Below are 18,271 nucleotides of genomic sequence, written 5' to 3' on the forward strand. Positions count from 1 at the left end.
AGCTCTGTTGTTAATGAGTTTAACTCCACTGATTATGCCTCATTATGGAAATTTCTGTAATGTAGGAATGTGTCTGGCTCTGCTGGACGGGGTTTATGCATACATAATGCAGTGAAGCGTAGCCTTATCGCCTTTAAGACTGACCTACCTAGGATCTTGCTCCACATCCCTGCATCAAGACAGGCCTCTGTGGTGATGCACCTGCTCACACTAGAATTAAAATGGATACTCTGTATTCACTTGGAGTGAAAAAAGAATACAATAATCACAACAACTGTAACTCGGCTTTTTGCTGCTTTATGAAATGTGATAAATTGATATAAAAATCCCTTTTAGACATGAATACACAGTAAAAGAAAACCAATTAATTAGAACTTGGATTAACTGAGCATCAGTGTTTAGTGTGGAAGTGGTCCCTGCTGCTACAGAGAAAGCCTTGGCCCTCAAGAGGCTGTGACTGAAGGACACCAGACTGAGTCACTTAAGTGGTCATGCTGTCATTAGACATTACTGAAGGTTGCTTTTGCATACTAATAGTAGAGACCCTGGTCTTTATCATGTGAATCTTTATTATCCCCTATTTAAGAAAGCAAGCGAGCTGCAAAAATGTAAATGGTAGAAAGGGATGAGCAGAGCAGTAACTGCTGTTCAACTGTGCATGAATTATTCGCCTTATTAGATCTACCAAGAAGCCTTTGGTGTCCAGTCACTAGTTCAGTCTGCTGGAATCCACGGTGCCTCAAATGCAGCATAATTGCTCTGAAACTCAAGAGAAAAGAGGATTAGTCTTGTTGGCTTGATTTGTAACTGCAGCTGAAAATGTGTTTGAAATACATAAATGTAGGATTACCTCTGCAGAGTCCAGTATTGACTGCAGTGGATCCCAGCATGGTGTATGGGTGGGTAATCCTGCCATCTGCCTTTGGCCTGGAGTTTAACTGCAGAGAAGAGGACTAAAGTTGAAAGCCCAAATCTTTTAATCTTTACACAGAACCTCAACAGTGTGCGTGAGGGGCAAATGCAATCACCTAAGTTGGTAAGAATATTCTCTGCAAAGCAAATGTACCAGAAAGTGTGCAGTCTAAGTCTGTGCCTGAACTATCTTGGCATGAGAAGGAACCATGCAAGGTTTTGAAACCTTCATTTGAAAACTGAATTTATTGTTTGACTGCAGAAGTGAAACCTTTCTGCAATAAAACTCAAGAGGCACCATTAAAACGCTGCTCTGTTGTTACTGCTGAGTAGAATGTGCAATTCTTTATCTCTTTTTTCCAACCTGACTGTTGCTTTGCCTTTGCTGCTATTAGCTGCGTGCCCTGCAGATTTTCCATTTCATTTACTAGTATGCTCTATTGATAAGAACATGCTTCTGAGTCTGTGCTCAGGAGGTTTTACTGGTGTAACTACATAGCATGATTAAAGCAATAGGACTTTTGTGTCCATATTCCTTCCCTGAGGCTGTTTCGCCTCAGATACATGATCATTCATTCTCACTAGAATTCTCCTACTTTTCCTTCTTTTTTTTAAAAAAAAAAAATTTCCCTTGTAAGATATGCACATCTACCTTTTGTGATGAATACATTTCCCATTTCTGCCTTCCATTTTTTCTCTTATGTCCTAGACTTGTATTTTTGCCTAACTTCATCTAGCTCCTTGAGATTCTTTTTCCGTCACTTCACTTCTCTCTCTTCAGTCTCTTTCTAGACAATCCTCTTACTGTCTGTAAAAGTGGATTTCTCACGTTTTCATATGACTGCCACCTTCCTCAATGAGAGGCTTAAAAAAAATTCTATTTGTTGCAGGACATATATGCTGTAAACAACACATGCATCAGTAGCCTACAAGCTGAAAATTAAAAAAAATAAGAAAGCTTCTGTGTTTCGAAATAGTACAAACTCAAATAAGTGCCAGCAAATGAAACAGTATCACAGTATCACAGTATGTTTGGGATTGGAAGGGACCTCAAAAGATCACCTAGTCCAATCCCCCTGCCAGAGCAGGAACGCCTAGGTGAGGTTGCACAGGAACATGTCCAGGAGGGTTTTGAATGTCTCCAGAGAAGGAGACTCCACAACCTCCCTGGGCAGCCTGTTCCAGTGCTCTGGCACCCTTACTGAGAAGAAGTTTTTTCTCAAATTTAAGTGGAACCTCTTGTGTTCCAGCTTGATCCCATTACCCCTTGTCCTATCGTTTGCCACCAAGAAGAGCCTGGCTCCATCCTCATGGCACTCACCCTTTATATATTTATAAACATTAATGAGGTCACCCCTCAGTCTCCTCTTCTCCAAACTAAAGAGACCCACCTCCCTCAGCCTTTCTTCATAAGGGAGGTGCTCCACTCCCTTAATCATCTTCGTTGCCCTACGGTGAACCCTCTCCAGCAGTTCCCTGTCCTTCTTGAACTGAGGGGCCCAGAACTGGACACAATATTCCAGATGTGGTCTCACCAGGGCGGAGTAGAGGGGAAGGAGGACCTCTCTCGATCTACTAACCACCTCCCTTCTAATACACCCCAGGATGCCATTGGCCTTCCGGGCCACAAGGGCACAGTGCTGGCTCATGGTCATCCTGTTGTCCACCAGGACCCCCAGGTCCCTTTCCCCTACACTGCTCTCTAATATGTAATTTCCCAACCTATACTGGAACCTGGGGTTGTTCCTGCCCAGATGCAGGACTCTACACTTTCCCTTGTTAATTTTCATTAGGTTATTCCCCGCCCAACTCTCCAGCCTGTCCAGGTCCCGCTGGATGGCAGCACAGCCTTCTGGCGTGTCAGCCACCCCTCCCAGCTTAGTGTCATCAACAAACTTGCTGATAGTACACTCTATTCCCTCGTCTAAATCGTTAATGAATATATTGAATAATATTGGCCCCAGCACTGACCCCTGAGGCACTGCACTAGATACTGGCCTCCAACTAGACTCCGCACCATTGACTACCACTCTCTGGCTTCTCTCCTTAAGCCAGTTTGCAACCCACCTCACTACTCTATTGTCCAGACCACACCTCCTCAACTTAGCTGTGAGGATGCTGTGGGAGACTGTGTCAAAGGCTTTACTGAAGTCAAGGTAGACCACATCCACCGCTCTGCCATCATCCATCCACCTTGTTACATTCTCATAAAAGGCTATGAGGTTGGTCAAGCATGACTTACCCTTGGTAAAGCCATGCTGACTGCCCCTAATAACCCTCTTATCCTTGATATGCCTTGAGATGGCACCAAGGATAAGCTGTTCCATTACTTTCCCAGGGACAGAGGTGAGGCTGACTGGTCTATAATTACCCGGGTCCTCCTTCTTGCCCTTTTTGAAGACTGGAGTGACATTTGCTTTCCTCCAATCCTCGGGCACCTCTCCCGTTTCCCAAGACTTGGCAAAGATGATGGAGAGCGGTCCAGCAATGACTTCAGCCAGCTCCCTTAGCACCCGCGGATGCATCCCATCTGGACCCATGGATTTATGGATGCCCAGACTATTTCATTGCTCCCTAACCCAGTCCTCATCGACTAAAGCAAACTCCTCCATTGACCTGGCTTCATCCGGGGTCTCAGGGGTACAGGGCTCCCCAGGACAGCCTCCGGCAGATTAGACAGAGACAAAGAAGGCATTCAGTAATTTTGCCTTCTCTGTATCTTCCGCCACCAGGGCACCCACCCCATTAATCAGTGGGCCTACATTGCCTCTGGTATTAGTTTTATCTACTATGTATTTGAAAAAGTTCTTTTTGCTGTCCTTGACCCCTCTCGCCAGCTGTAATTCTAAGGAGTAGTCCCAGCAGAGGTCTGTGCTCTAAAACAGTGTGATCCACAACGGTATATAAGTATTTTGTGACAATGTGATGGCAAGACACAATGTTCAAGCATTTTACAAAGGTGTGTGAGCAACTTGGCCACTGAATGGACAGAGACTTGTGTAGTTACAGACAGGAGTCATGGGAAAACATGTAAGCAGAAATCCCTGTAACCAAATTTTAAGCAAAATAGCATTAGCAGGACATTCCCATCACAGTGATCTAATGAACTGTGTATAGATGCGTATTTAGTTTCAGTGCAATGTAGCTTGTTGTGGGTGGATCTAAATGGTTTCTGTGCCTCAGAGCTGAGACCAAAACAAGCACCATGGAGGTACAGTGTTAAAGTTGCACTGGCCCTGCCAGCTGAGAAGTCTGAGACTTGATCTCCCTTGGCAGAGCTGCTGGCCTCAGCGATATGAGATATATCTCATATGAGATATATAACCTCAAGCATCTTCTTGCTCTTCTAATCTTGAGTCTTCTCAGAAGACAGATGCCTTCAGCAACATCACATACATAGAGAAGAAAATAATTTTTTTCCTTCCCTGCCTGTGAGGTCTCGGCAAGGAAGAAGATATTTTTTTCTGCTCAGTTTACTGTGACTCCTGAATTTCATGTGAATGGATACTAAAGGCCCTGGCCCCCAGCTCCATGAGTATCTCCTTTCTGTAAATGCTGACATAGGCAATTTTGATTGTAGCAACAAATCCACAAGTTTATTATTTTTGACATCCAGCTGATCATGTGGCTTATAATCTTTCCAGTGCAGAAACGGAAAATGTTTAGAGGAGCCAGGGAAGAAGTGGTCCCTGGGGATGTCAGCAGCTTTGACAGGTGGTGTTCCCTGCTCTTGGTCTGTGGTTTGGACCCCATGAGAGGCAGCCGGGGAGCAAGGTGGGGATGAGCCCCCCGATGTACAAGAGGCTCATCAGAAGTAACCAGCTGCGATCTGCTCGAGAATTCAGGGGTTAGGCAAAAAGGCTTCATCTCAGGTGGAGGAGTAGGAAGGAAGGAAGGAGAGGGAAGACAAAAGATGAGTGTGGGAATTTGTCCTGAGTGACCAGTATGTCTGAGAAGAAGGGGGAGGATGTTTCTTCAGCCTGCCAGTGCAGGATGAACAAAGGTAAGAAAGGTTGGGCCCTGTTAGGTGCAGGTTAGCAACAGTCCCGAAGGCTTGTGCTGCAGCGAGGGTATGTAAGCCCGCCAATATAAGAATATGAAGCACAGATAACCTCACTTTGGTGTGCTTTGCATTCCCTTTGGAAACATCTATGTGAAGCACTTGACGTCAGAGTATAAACCTTTTAAAAGGTTCCACTAATTCAACCCAAAGAGGCATTCATGGATTCACAGTACTAAACTGAAAGTGTAGGGTGTGTTTCAGCAATATAGTATTGCTGTACAGATATTCACCAGTTATAATAAAAATTAATTGCAGGATTAGATTAATCTACATATTCATATTCTTTAGTTGTGTTCAAAATGGAAAACAAGAACATCTGAGAAGTGAAGTTAGATTAACTAGCAATGTATGAATATTCTGGATTTGATTAACTGTTTTTCATAGTACCATTTTTTCTACTGGAACAGAATCACCTCAGTACTGTTCCTCTTATCTTGTACTTTATAGCAATGGTTGGCTTTCATGTGTCTTGCTTCCTGCAGCTTGGGTTTTAAAACTGTACTTTATTCTCTCCTGACCATATTTGTCTGTCTTTCTTGCCTCATTGGTTCCAGATAATTATTTATACCAATTTTACTTTCAGATTTTTGTAGCCTTGACGCCTTTGCCTACAGGGATGTTTTCCTGGTTTAGCACAGATTTCATAAACGTCTGTCTGTTCTGTTAAGATCAGGTTCTTTATTAATTCTCCTATACTGACAGTAGGAGTAAACTCATGGTACTAGCCTGCAATTAGGGGTGCTGCCAGTCTTCAGTCCCTTATACTTCAGAAGCAGAAGTATTTTTACTGTCATGCTGCTGATGGTGGAGCTCTGTGGTAGAGCCCAGGCTTGTTTAGGCACTGTGACACTGACATATTAGCACCATAGTTTTGGTTAAAATTCTCTGTTGGGGAAGGAAGAAAGACTACCACTTGTATGCTCTCATTACCATTCAAATGGTACCATTACTACTAGAAGAGTGATAGCTCTCATCACTTCTAATGATTTGGTGACAAACCAAAACAACATTCAGGTCCCTATTCATCTTGGCCTACACTGTAATGAAGGTTTAGAATAGGGGATAGATGTCCATTCCTGCATGTTGGACACTTCTAAGAAATTATAAGGAAGTCAAAATAAGCTCTCTGGGAATTCACTAGCTAAGCTGAAATGAGGCACAGAAATGACCTTACAACCCTTGAGGTTATAAGGAGGTTATATACCTATTTATTTACGACACCGGACACACGGGGAATCATTTCACCTAATACGTGTGTATTTTACAGTAGTTGTGAGCTTGGTTAAACACAGTAAAGTGTTACATATTCATGAAAGTTTTTAGGAATGCCTATACATATTCATAACCTGTCCCCAAGAAGGCAGTTCTTATTACAATGAGTTCTGGGAGACCATTTCCATAGTTTCCACCTCTGTCTCCTCCTGGTTGCAGCTGCTCAGTGATTGTGAACCTGGGTCCTCTTTCTCTGTACACGGTCACCTTTGGTCCAGTGTGATGAGTTGGTTAGGTCTCAGACTGCTGAGTTGGATAAAACTGGCGTATCTCCTCTCTTGTGCCCAAGTTTCTGTAATCTAGTTCACCCAAGGATGCACCAAGGATGCACCCAAGGATTATTATCTTTGCAAGGTGTCCTGTTTCTCGTACAATAAGTTACACAGAGCTAAGCAAGGCTAGGCAATAGTGATGTGGGTTAAAGTGTTAGCCTTCTAAGTGTCTTTAGTAATGTGTGGTAGGGTTAGCTCTCTAAGTGTCAAGTGTTAGTTCTTTAAGTGTTAAGTAGTTAATTGTCAATTCTGTGTATCAGAGAAGTACCTAAAGAGTTGTCTCTTTTTTTTTTTTTTTCTTTTTTTCAGAGGGGATTTACCCAGGTGGACTGACATGCAGTTTGATGGAGCTTCATGCCGTTTCATAAAACGTGACTGAAACTGTCATTTTAAGTCCACTTTTATAGCGTAGTTTTGTAGCAGTGGCATCACGGATAAAGAACAAACTGATGAGATCAGGTAGATATTTTCTATGAGATGTGTCAATTTAATTCTCTAAAATATTCTAAAGTGCCCTTTTCCTTTCTCTTTTCTTGTTTACTCTGTGGTGTCTTTTTGTTTGGTTGGTTCCTTGTTTTGGTTTTGTTTGTTTGTTTGTTTTTCCTTGTTGTGTTTTTCTTTGAGAAAAGGTAATGTTATTCTTTTTTAATTGTTTTTGAGAGAATTGAGTTTGGCAGACTGTGATTGCAGATGCTGGCAGAGAAAGGATGAATGGATGGTAATGGAGCCAGAAGCAGCCGCCAAACAAAATTACAATTTCCACACGTCCCAGTTCCTGTACAAGGGCAGGGAGGTCACACAGCTGGGAAACTGCTGCTTGCCCTTTCACCCACCGCTGTGCTGAGGCAGCCAATGAGGCAATACTTTACACATGTTGCCTTTTGAAAACTGCTAAATCCTTGTCTCTGTTGAAAATAATGGAAGGTTTGCTACCTGGTTTTAAAATGCACAGATCGGTTTTATTTTCATTTTCATGTTTTGCCAAAGATGTCTTTTGCAAATAGACATTTTTACAGAATCTCACAGGACTGACAGTCTGGGATTCTTGCATTCCTTCCTGTCCTCTGTAGGCCAGGAGCCACCTTCCTTGGAGATGAGAAACTTCCCCGAGGCACTGCCTTACCTTACTGCTGGAAGCACCTGTGTGCCTCTGGGGATGCTGAGTGCTCTCTGGGAGCCCAGATGAGAGGAGAGACATTTAAAGATGGGAATACATCAGTGGCTGGGGAGCAGCTGGTATTTTGACACTTTGCTGGTAAGTTGAAATCTACTGTAGAAATCTTGTCCAAAAAGTGTGTGCACGCACATATATGTGTATATATATATATATATATATATATATATAAATATGCATGTGCATACATCTATGTAAAAGTCTGTACATTATGTATATATATGCATATCTGCATATAAAATAGTTTTTGTTACCCTTTCCATGAGGGAACCCTCTCTGCCTCCATGTTATGCACTGGCTGCTGTTAGCATGGAATTCAGCTACAGTTTCTGTGACTTACAGACAGCTGCCTGGTATGTCTCTGTCATGATGTCGATACCTTTGGATGTGTACACAGTGACTGGAATACATATTAAATTAGTATTGCTATTATTTTTACTGTTTGTTTGCTTACATTCTCACATACTTTAAAAAGAAAAGGCCTGCAGCGTATGTTTCACAATCCCATTTACTCCCATTAGCAAAAACATATTCTGTTTCAAATTGACTTTTAAAACAGACGTCGTATCAAATCCATTTAAAAAATAGTTTGTACCCACCCCAGGGAGATCTGGAATCCTTTAAAGCCTACAGCAATTTACATTCAGAAAAAAATGTTCAAGTCAAGCTTTATCAGTTCATGCTGTGCACAGTTTGGCGTGTTCAGAATGGATTGTAAAAAATAAGAGCTTTGTGACTTGTAGCAGTGTGAGCATAGAGCTGATACAGTGTTTAGGATAAAAGAACAGCTTCTTTCTCTTAAATAAAAGGAAAAAAAAATCAGTGTTTTGAACCTTGCATCTTCTCTGCTTGATTAGAGGTGTTAATTATTTCAGCATAATCACTGTCTGTGTTCACAAAGTGTGGTCCCCTCAGGACACTGTGCTGCCTCTTATCAGCCGCCTTTGAATGGCACCACTCCACTCAGCTGGAGTTGTGCTTTGCAAAGCATGTCAGATGGGGTCAATAGATCTTTTCAGCTCCTACTTTACAGCCATGTGTCTGCCTGAGTGGTCTTTAGTTATTCATATGCTTTGTGTAACTGGGCATTGCAAGAGGAAAAGTCATTTTCCTTCTGCATGTTTTAATCATACACTGTTCCAACCTTATTTTCAGCTAAGTTTTAGGGAATAATTTTGGGATAAGAGCAGGAAAGTTTATGGGATCATCTGAAAACCCAGTTCTGAAGCTTTCCACTGTCTTTCTGACATAATCCCAGATGTGTCCTAGAGGATCCAGGGCTCTGGGCATCTAAGTCCTTGAGCTTCTCATGGGTGCAGGTACTTATTGGCAACAAGAAAGATATGTAATTCTTAAGAGGAGATTCTTTGGCTTTTGGGTCAACAGTGTGGTCCATAAGACTAGTAGAGGGAACAAAAAGAAGAGAGGTGATGGGGAACCCATACTTTCAAATCTGAATGTTATCTTCAAGGGCTGTTTTCTTTCTGATTATTTCTATATCTTTTTCAAATCTTCAAGGTTTCGCTCCCACTTTTTATTGCACCAAGATATTGTTGACATTACCATTCTTCAGTATTATTCTTGTTTTCTATATTTTTTTCATGTCAGGTAATTGCTTTTGCACCTTTGTCTGATCTGTTTTTCTTTTCTGTAGAACACTAGCTGTCCTGAGAGAATTCTACTTGTTAGCAGCAGAGTCATGTCCTGGAGTGGATCTTATAGACTTATTCCATACCTGAAAATTACTATTTGCTTTTTCATGCCAAAGAACAATCTCTCCTTCTTTTGCAGTACCTCCCTAGAACTTATTTTTCATGGGTTGGAGCCCTTTTCCTTTGTGTCTTCCTGTATCTCTTGCAAGAAAAAATAAAGTCAATTGTATTTTTCTCCCTATTTTGTTGTCTTGAATTTTTGTATGGCCAGGTCATAATTTTAAAAGGCAAAATTGATTGGAAAAAAAAAGTCTTAAATAGTAAATCAAGAGGCAATCACATCATTTGACTGCAGTGCAATGTGTGACTATTTCCATCGAGCAGAAACATGATTCACAATTGTCTGCACAGTGACAAAAAGGTTCTCTGGCACATTCTTGCTGCAGGTCCTATAATTCATACCCTTTAACAGCTTCAGGATCATGCTGGAGCTTTTTAAATAATAGTTTGCAACAATGATAATTGCAGACCTGTCATATAGTGGGGAATGCTATAGAGGCATTCAGTGCTCAAGAAAGGCCTACGATGTTCAGGAAAAAAATCACGATTGCCTCTGAGGACAGTTGAATTGCAAATAACTGTTCCATAACATGTCAAGAGAGCAGCTGGAGATCAAGCACAATCTGTAGCTGAAATACTTTAAAAGTGGACTGGAAAGCAGAAAACTGGTGGACTGGAAAGCAGAAAACTTGCTTTTGCCCGCTTTCCTTTCCATCATATCTAAGAATTTTCAAAGACAAGTGGATTTTTTTTTTTTTTTTTTTTTTAACATTCTACACTATAGGTCATTACTGGTCAGTGCTGAAAGATTAGATATTCAGCTACCCGAAACAGGAATGCTATTGAAAGTCATAGCTAGCAGTCAGGTCCTCTGACTCCACTCCCATTAACCGGAAAAATCTCTTGTTCATATGGGGGACATCAATATTCAGGACTTTCAAAAGCCTTTTCAAAAATCTTAAAAGAAACTGAAACAATTCAGGAAAGCAAGGAACAAGATGCAGCTAAAAACAGAAGTTATATGACTACAGTAAAGGTTTCCTTTAGCATAGATGTGAGTGGTGATTTGCAGGTAATATAGTACTATCACCTCTGTTAGAAAGAAGAGACAGCTGTAAGGAAAGGAATATCTGTAGCAGAACAAACATAGCCTTCCCTTTTTTACTACTATAGGGAAACATGAGATGTGAAAAGGAACAACTTTTTAAACTTTCTAACTCTGTTGCAATAAAAGACATCTTATGTGGCACCCAGAGGACAGGATGCCCACCCGGCTGCTGCTGACAGGGCTAACGGCTGGTCTGACAGGGAACCTGATTCTTTCCTTCTCTGGCTGCAGAATCATTCCCCAAGAGACCCATTTGTCTGTGGTTTGGATTTTCTTTCTCTGTCCTTGCCTGTCCCCTCTGCCTGCCCCACATGTTCCCTCTCCTGACTTTCTGAAGCATAGCAAACTCTTTCTTCTCATAAATTTTGCTACTTGTTTTCATCCCTCTGTGTGGTAGAGTTCTCACATCAGAGAACATCTGACATTCTCTTGTCATTTCTCCGAGAGTGCCTCCAAGTCTTCTCACTGACTTTTATCCCCTCTTCCTTTTTCCCATCCCTGTCTGACTCCAGGTTGTTCTTTCACCTAGAAAAGAAAAGCCAGACACTGCTGAAGGCCTGAAGCCTGCGATGTCTCTGACTTGTCTGTCATGCCTGTTAGTCAAACTTCAATCATTTCTTTGTTAGAGCATCTTTTGACAGAAGATTTTTACTTAGCAGAATCGTGAAAACAGCAGTTATCCCAAATCATCATGGCATTATGCCTATGCTGCTTCATTGCCTCCCAGTGATGCAGTCTAGATGATTCCTTAATTTTATGTTCTTTAAAAAAAAGAAAAAAACAAACAAACAAAACAAAAACAAACCACAACCCAATAACAAAAAAGGATGCTACAAAACCCAGAGGCCAAATAAAAATTGCCATTTTTCAGACGGTGTTGGCTGTGTTTCTGTCTTTCAAGCCTGCACAAGTACTGCTGTCAGAATAGTGATTGAATGGGGTACAAAGAAGATGAAGAATTCCAAGGTGTTAAAACAAAATAGTTTAAGTTGTGCCTGACTGAAAAGAAGGCAAAGAACAAGAAAGAAAAATAAGTTATATAAGAGCTTTGTTTCCAGCAAGTAACTTAACTTTTCTGGCTCTCACTGGTTTACCAAGCACGTCGTGCCTTTTCAAGTAAATCATTTTGGAAAGTGCATATGTTCATGTGGGTTCAGCAGCTTTAGTGGCTCCATCATTCTGATGTCAGTGACATCAGCTGGTATCAGCTGTGTTAGTGTTGCACAGTATTTAGGGACAAGCTGCATCTGACTGCATATATATACAAGTTTTCATACAGTCTGGATTCCCTAACTGAAAAAAAAACTTGACACAAGAACTAACACTCTTAAAGTCTGAAGAAGCTGATCTTCTTCAAAAGAATACAAATGGCTTCCTAAATTTCCAGTAACCTCCGGAAGAATGAAGCCTGATCCTATTGTAAATTTTAAGTAAATGATGATATCTTGCTGAACAACGATTCAATACAAGACCATTACAATAAATAAATCCAAAATGACTAGAAAGGTTAGTTGCAAATTTATTCAGCTGCTTTTATTTGAGCAGATTATGATCTTGATATTTCAAAGTTGCTGAAAAAGATGTGGAGACAAACTCATGCTGGAAATCACAGCTTTTGAAATGACAAGTGGTGTTTCTCAGACTTCTGGGAGATGGCATGCACTGTTGTAGATTAAACAACAGATCCTATCACACTAGCAGGTGGTTAAAAGCAGAGCCAAACTCAGTGAAAATTTTGAAAGTGTTACGAAATCACTGAATCAGTTGAAGAATTATTCAAGTGATAGGGTGTAAATTAAGATCTGAAGTGCATGTGTTCTGATACTCCACTGGTCTATCATTCCGCTAAGGCACCAGCGTGTTGTCACTGTGAGCCTAAAATTTTGAAACTGGTCTTTTTCCAGCTGCTGTCTTCTGTGGACAAATAGGGCTCCTTCTATCCCACGTTTGAAGGATGAGCATTCTGCAAATGCAGTGACGTTTTTTTGCTTCCTTGGCTCAATGACTCAACAAAAACAAAGAGCAGGCAGAATCTAAGTGAGAACTTTTCTTGGGGTATATAAAGTTTGGACTGAATGTTTGGAACAGAAAGAACTGTGATGGACTTGCCTTCTGCATGCTTCTCCCGATTCAAGCTTCTTTAAGTTGCACACAGACATTTGTAGTTTGCCTCAAACGTACAGCAATGTCTTTTTATTGTCTTTATTAAGAAGATTAATGTAATTATGTGTTGGGACCGTTGCTCTCCCATCAGTCTTTTTCATACCTCGGCCTGTTGCCTAACATATTGTCCCACGTTATATGGTATTTCATAACACAATTATCCTATAAAATATATTAAAATATTTTTAAAAACATTGTTGTGAAAACTCATTATTATTAATGCTCTTCATTTCCATACAAAACATCAAAAAACAAACAGTGGTTAAGAATATGAAACAATGAAATATTACATGCAATCAAGTAGGGTCTGTCTTTGGCCTGAATCAAAATCATAATTAAAAAAATATTTGCACTGTAATGAGTCTTAGGCTTTTGGGCAATTGTCTACGATTAATACTATGTGCAGATTTTTCTTTTATCCCTCTTCCTTTTCTCTGGCTCACAGCAATTTGCAGTTACAGGGGAACTACCCAGTCACTGCCTCACTTTCTACATCTGTAAAATAAGGGGTATACTACCATGCTTATCACATATCATAGGCATAAATGAGAAGCTCCATACAAGTTTTCTTTTTCTTTTGCTACCTCTTGAAGAGAGAACATAGACACTTTTCCAAGTTTCTCAAGAGAAAATTTAGTGTGGGGAGAAACTTCTGCTATAACACCACCTCCCTCACCTACTACCAGTAAGAGCAGTTGCTGTCTCTCCCCTTCTTCTGGTCCCTTTATATTTTGACAAACAAAGCATCCCTGGGCACTGAGAGTGCAACCAGCAGATGCTGCTGGGGCAAACCTGGGAAAAATCTTCCTTTTGGTCATTTGTTGGCAGACACTGTATGGCAGTAGAGGAGCATTCTTCATGCTTCATTGCTGCAGTGATCTGAGCGAGTGAAAGGCAGAGTAGGCTTGCAGGGTCTGAGCTGAAAAAGGCTCAAGAAATCATGCTGGCTACACAGGGAATTTTGCACTCCTGAGCCCCAGCTGGTGAGCAGGGGACTTTTGCATTGCTACCTGGTCACCTAGCAACAGACATACATGAGGAAGGAATCACAGAATCATAGAATCATTTCGGTTGGAAAAGACCTTTAAGATCACCTAGTCCCACCATTAACCTAACACTGCCAAGTCCACCTCTAAACCATGCCCCTAAGCACAACATCTACACTTCTTTTACACACCTCTAGGGATGGTGACTCCACCACTTCCCTGAGCAGCCTGTTCCAATGCCTGACAGCCCTTTGTGTGAAGAATTTTTTCCTAATATCCAATCTAAACCTCCCCTGGCACAACTTGAGGCCATTTCCTCTCGTCCTATCACTTGGGAGAAGAGACCAACCCCCTCCATGCTACGACCTCCTTTCAGGTAGTTGCAGAGAGTGATAAGGTCTTCCCTCAGCCTCCTTTTCTCCAGCTTCTCTGGCCGAGCAGAATGAAGCAGAACGAAGATGCACTAGTAGGAATATATATATACACCTGCACAATTTGGATCCCTCCAGCAGCTAGGCTCAGACAGTCTCCCCAGTTGCTGGCTCCAGTCTGGATATCTGAGTCCCCAAGGCCACAACCACTGTCCAGTTGCTGGTACAGACCATGAGCACAGACACACACAGACATGAGGCTCACCCCTGAAAACCCTGGACTCTGATGTCCTGCTGGCAGCTGGCTGGGAGTCCCCTGGTCCGCACTGTCCAACACACCCTGATCTTGCTCTGGCTCCCAGGCAACCTCTTCACTAGCTAGCTGGGCTTAATCCTCACTGAACATCACATGCTTCCTCACACATTCACGCTCACTCCAGTTGCTAAGGTCATACCCCCGTACACACACAGAGGCCATGGCCAGACAAGGGTACCAACTAGCCAACCACTTAGAGGTGACCAGCTTCTTTTGTCTCTCACCTCTCTATTTTTCCACACTTGTTCCTTCTCAAATCACCTAATTCTATTACTTCCTCCACTTTTGGCTCCTTCCCTAAACATCCCATAACGAGCAATCCCAAGCATACCATCATGTGTCCTACATCCCTAGAGAGCATCCTCCCTCAGTCCTAAAGGTGCTTTGGGGTTGACTCTTCTTCATGGGTTTTACACCTGAGGCATCTGTCTGAGGGTCTCCTTGGTCAGCCCTGAGAAGGGTCTGGACAGCTTGTCCCTTCCTTTGAGTCTTTAATTTGGGATTCCACCTGCCCTTGCACCACTGTGCTCCTCTGAGCTTGCAGAGATGGGCCTTTGATGGGTTGATGGCTTCTGTGATGGGCCTAGGAGCAGCTGGAGCAAGGCATTAGGTGGGCTTCCCTACTGTGCTCCTTTGCAGGTGTGCATACAAGCTTTTATCATGCAATGTAACAATAAATATATTACTACTACTGCACCATGTTTAACTTTATAACTCCCCCTCCTCTGCAATGTGATTTCTTTGAAAGTGTAGACTTTCTCTTCGGGCAATGGCATGAGCTCAAATACAACAGACTAGCTAAATAGCTTAAAGCTAAACCTTCTAAAAGTAAGCATTACAATAATGAAGTTTAATAAGTATTTTCTGGTTCCTGATTTAATCTCAGTATATCAGGAGAAATATTCCTCCTGCATTTTTCCACAGGCTCAGACAGTACAAGTCTGAGTCTGGAAACAACCTATAAGGCTAAAGGTTTCTGTCTGAACAAGACCCTATCAACTTTAGTGGCCTCTGTGAAGGTTTAAAACATTCCCTAGAAATTCAGAGGTCACCTGCACGAAGGAAAAGGTCCTCAATGTGAAAATCATCTTGTGTCCTTGTAAGCAAAGTTGCTAACTTTTTTTGACATTTGGTCATTGTCTCAAAGCCACAGAAACTGGGTTCTCGTTTTTTAATTTTCACAAATGCAGAGGAAAACTTGAAAATGCCAAACCTTGAATAAGAATAAAAGGAACAAAAATATATATTATTAAAAAATAAAAGTTATTTTCACACTAATCTCGTCTATTGTTTTTCCTTGGTATAATACATGAAGTCTGGATAGCCTCAAGACTGTTGCAGAGAGGCAATATAACAAGTTTTTAACGTGAAATATTTTTAAAAAATTGCAGCAGACTCAAAGGACAAGCAATTCAAAAGCTATGAAAACAGTCTTACAATGAGATGCAAAAATAACAGTTTATTTCAGCTGGAAGTGAAGAGGGAGTGATGAGGAAGGAAAAAAAAAAAAAGTGGCTGTTTTCACAATTAATTTAAGAACATGTAAGTCTAAACCTCAAACCCTCATGCATTTCCAGTTTGGCATTCTGTAGTTATGGTCCTCAGTGGAACTATATAATCAGTATTTATGCCCAACATACAGAAATAACATTTCAAGACAGAACATGGAGCAGTAAAATCAGGGTATTTTCTAAGCTTAGTAAATACTAAACAGCTCTTTACACTCGAGGTATTGTTCACATTTCTACAAACCCTTAAGAATATGTATACATTTCTTTTTTCCTCATGGCAAGTGGTGCCTAATGATGACTTGACTTGGAGGCATGGCATGTAGTTTAGGGGCTGTTTGCTAATACGCTTCTTTTTAGCAAATCTATGTTTTATAGCAAATGCTTGTGACAACTGCTGTCTCTTTGTTTTATTTGAAAAATAAATAACTTACTAAAAATAAAACTAGAAACCATATGGATCTTTAAGCATCACACCAGGCAAAGCTACCATTGGACTAAGCTCACTGTTTTCTTAAACTTTTGTCCACAGTCTGGGAGTGTCTACAATCTGCTTGGTGTTATTCAACATTTTTTATGTGCTATATGCCTATAAGAACTAGGTATTAATTTTTACAAGCCAAGTCACTAAGGTGTAAGAAACTCCATCAGAGATGCTTAGTGCCATATCTTTTTTCCTTATCTTCTTTTTAAAAGTACATTTCCCTCCTTCCCCTTAATGACCTGGGAAGATTAGACCCATGAAGCTATCACAGTACATTTTCAGATGTAAGAAATCAAGCACTTAACAACTAGGATATCTACTGAAATGCCAATATAGCAATAGAGGTGGTATTTTCCACCTCAATTTGTTATTTGAAAAGTGCATCTTACAGTGGTGTTTCTTATTAAAATGTATCAACAAATAGGAGATGAAACAGAAAACGACAATTTTGTCATATGTCTCATAAGAGCAGGAGTAAGTCTTTTGACTTTTCTGATGTGGAAGAACTTGATCTCTGATTCACTCTTTTCAGCACACAAGGGTTTCATGATGTACTGTGTGTAAAAACACAAGTCTACCTTTTACATTTGACCTCTGAAAAGTGGTGATGCTATTACTAGTTAAACGATAGTTTCCTTGCATTGCTATTTTTCTTTGGGGACAATAAAACGAGTTCAAAAGGATTCTAGATGCATTTTGTGTTGTTGCAGATTTGGGGAGGAAACAGAAGCTTTTTGGTGGTACCATTGTGTCTGTCTTCAGAAAATACTGTTTACTTCAGTTCTCAGGAAATTACATTACCCTGAAAACAGCAAAGCCCCAAATTGTTTCTATGACATGCATTATATGTTCTAGAAAAAGAAAATGAATGAGTAACCAGTCTAATTTTTTAAAACTCTGAAAACAAAAGAGTGTGTTTGTAGTTCTCTAAATTTCCCCAGATTGGCACCAGAAAAGAAAAATGTGCAGTGAAGGTGATCTCATTTGGAAGTGATAACCCAGAGATCAGAGGCACTGAATTGCTTTCATCTCTGCCTACAATCCACTTCCTCTGAGAAACCACATATGTTCAAATAAAAACATGGGCCAAATTAGTTTTGTGACAGCCTGGTCCCTGTAAATGTACATCACCTTCAAATACGCATTGGAGAAAAGAGTTTAAATTTGTGTTTGTATCCTAATCCTCTCAGGATAACATCAGAATTATCCAAACACTGTCACTGCCTCTAGGTTAAGTAACAGCTTCCAAACCTCAATACATCTGTCAGTGGCAGATTGCAGCTAACACCATGCAATTGGCACCGTGCAGCCAGAGACTGATTAGAAAGAGCCAAGTGATTTTGCTGCCTAGTCCTTTCCTTTTGTTTGTTAATTAATTAATGTATACATTAAATTTAAAAGCATGCATGGAACTTGCCTAGTTTGGGTTGAAATAATCTGTAATTACGATACATATATTTTTCGTAGGTTTTTCTGTAAACGTTTGCTGTAATTTCCCAGAAGAGTAGGAAAATGTGATTAGACTTAACTTTTTTCAATTCCACAGTAGCTCCCTGCAAGATTGCTCTTTAGTTTATAGAAGAAATTTATTACTGGACACATTTTTCAACCTACTGAATTCCCACTGACAGCTAAAAATATTGGATTCCTGCTATTTCAGAAGTCTTTCCTTCAGCTCAAGTATTTGGATAGTTATCTACTGTCCTCCTACTTGGAGGCTTCCCTATGTCTAAATAAAGATTTCTTCTACACCTAAATCAGCCATTTCAATGAGCAGATGCTATTTGGCAGACAACTAGCATCAGGAGAAAAAAAATGCATAGTGGATGGGTATTTTTCTTTCAGCTGATAAAAGTAGCCTTTATAAACAGAAGCCATAAAGATATCTGATTTTCTCCACTGCCAATAAAGACAAGGACGTTTGCTCAAA

At 40.8% G+C, this 18,271-nt stretch overlaps 1 long non-coding RNA gene across 1 annotated transcript; it reads right to left on the reverse strand.

Annotated features, from left to right (window-relative positions):
• Positions 1–558: 558 nt before the first annotated feature.
• Positions 559–14,216, reverse strand: LOC110358930 (uncharacterized). The gene is made up of 3 exons (XR_002413765.2): positions 13,469–14,216; positions 851–938; positions 559–759 (listed from the first exon to the last, which is right to left on the reverse strand). It is a non-coding gene; the product is annotated as an uncharacterized LOC110358930 (long non-coding RNA).
• Between the last annotated feature and the right edge of the window lie 4,055 nt (positions 14,217–18,271).

This window comes from Columba livia, chromosome 1 (assembly GCF_036013475.1).
Source record: "Columba livia isolate bColLiv1 breed racing homer chromosome 1, bColLiv1.pat.W.v2, whole genome shotgun sequence".
Classification (NCBI taxonomy): Eukaryota; Metazoa; Chordata; class Aves; order Columbiformes; family Columbidae; genus Columba; species Columba livia.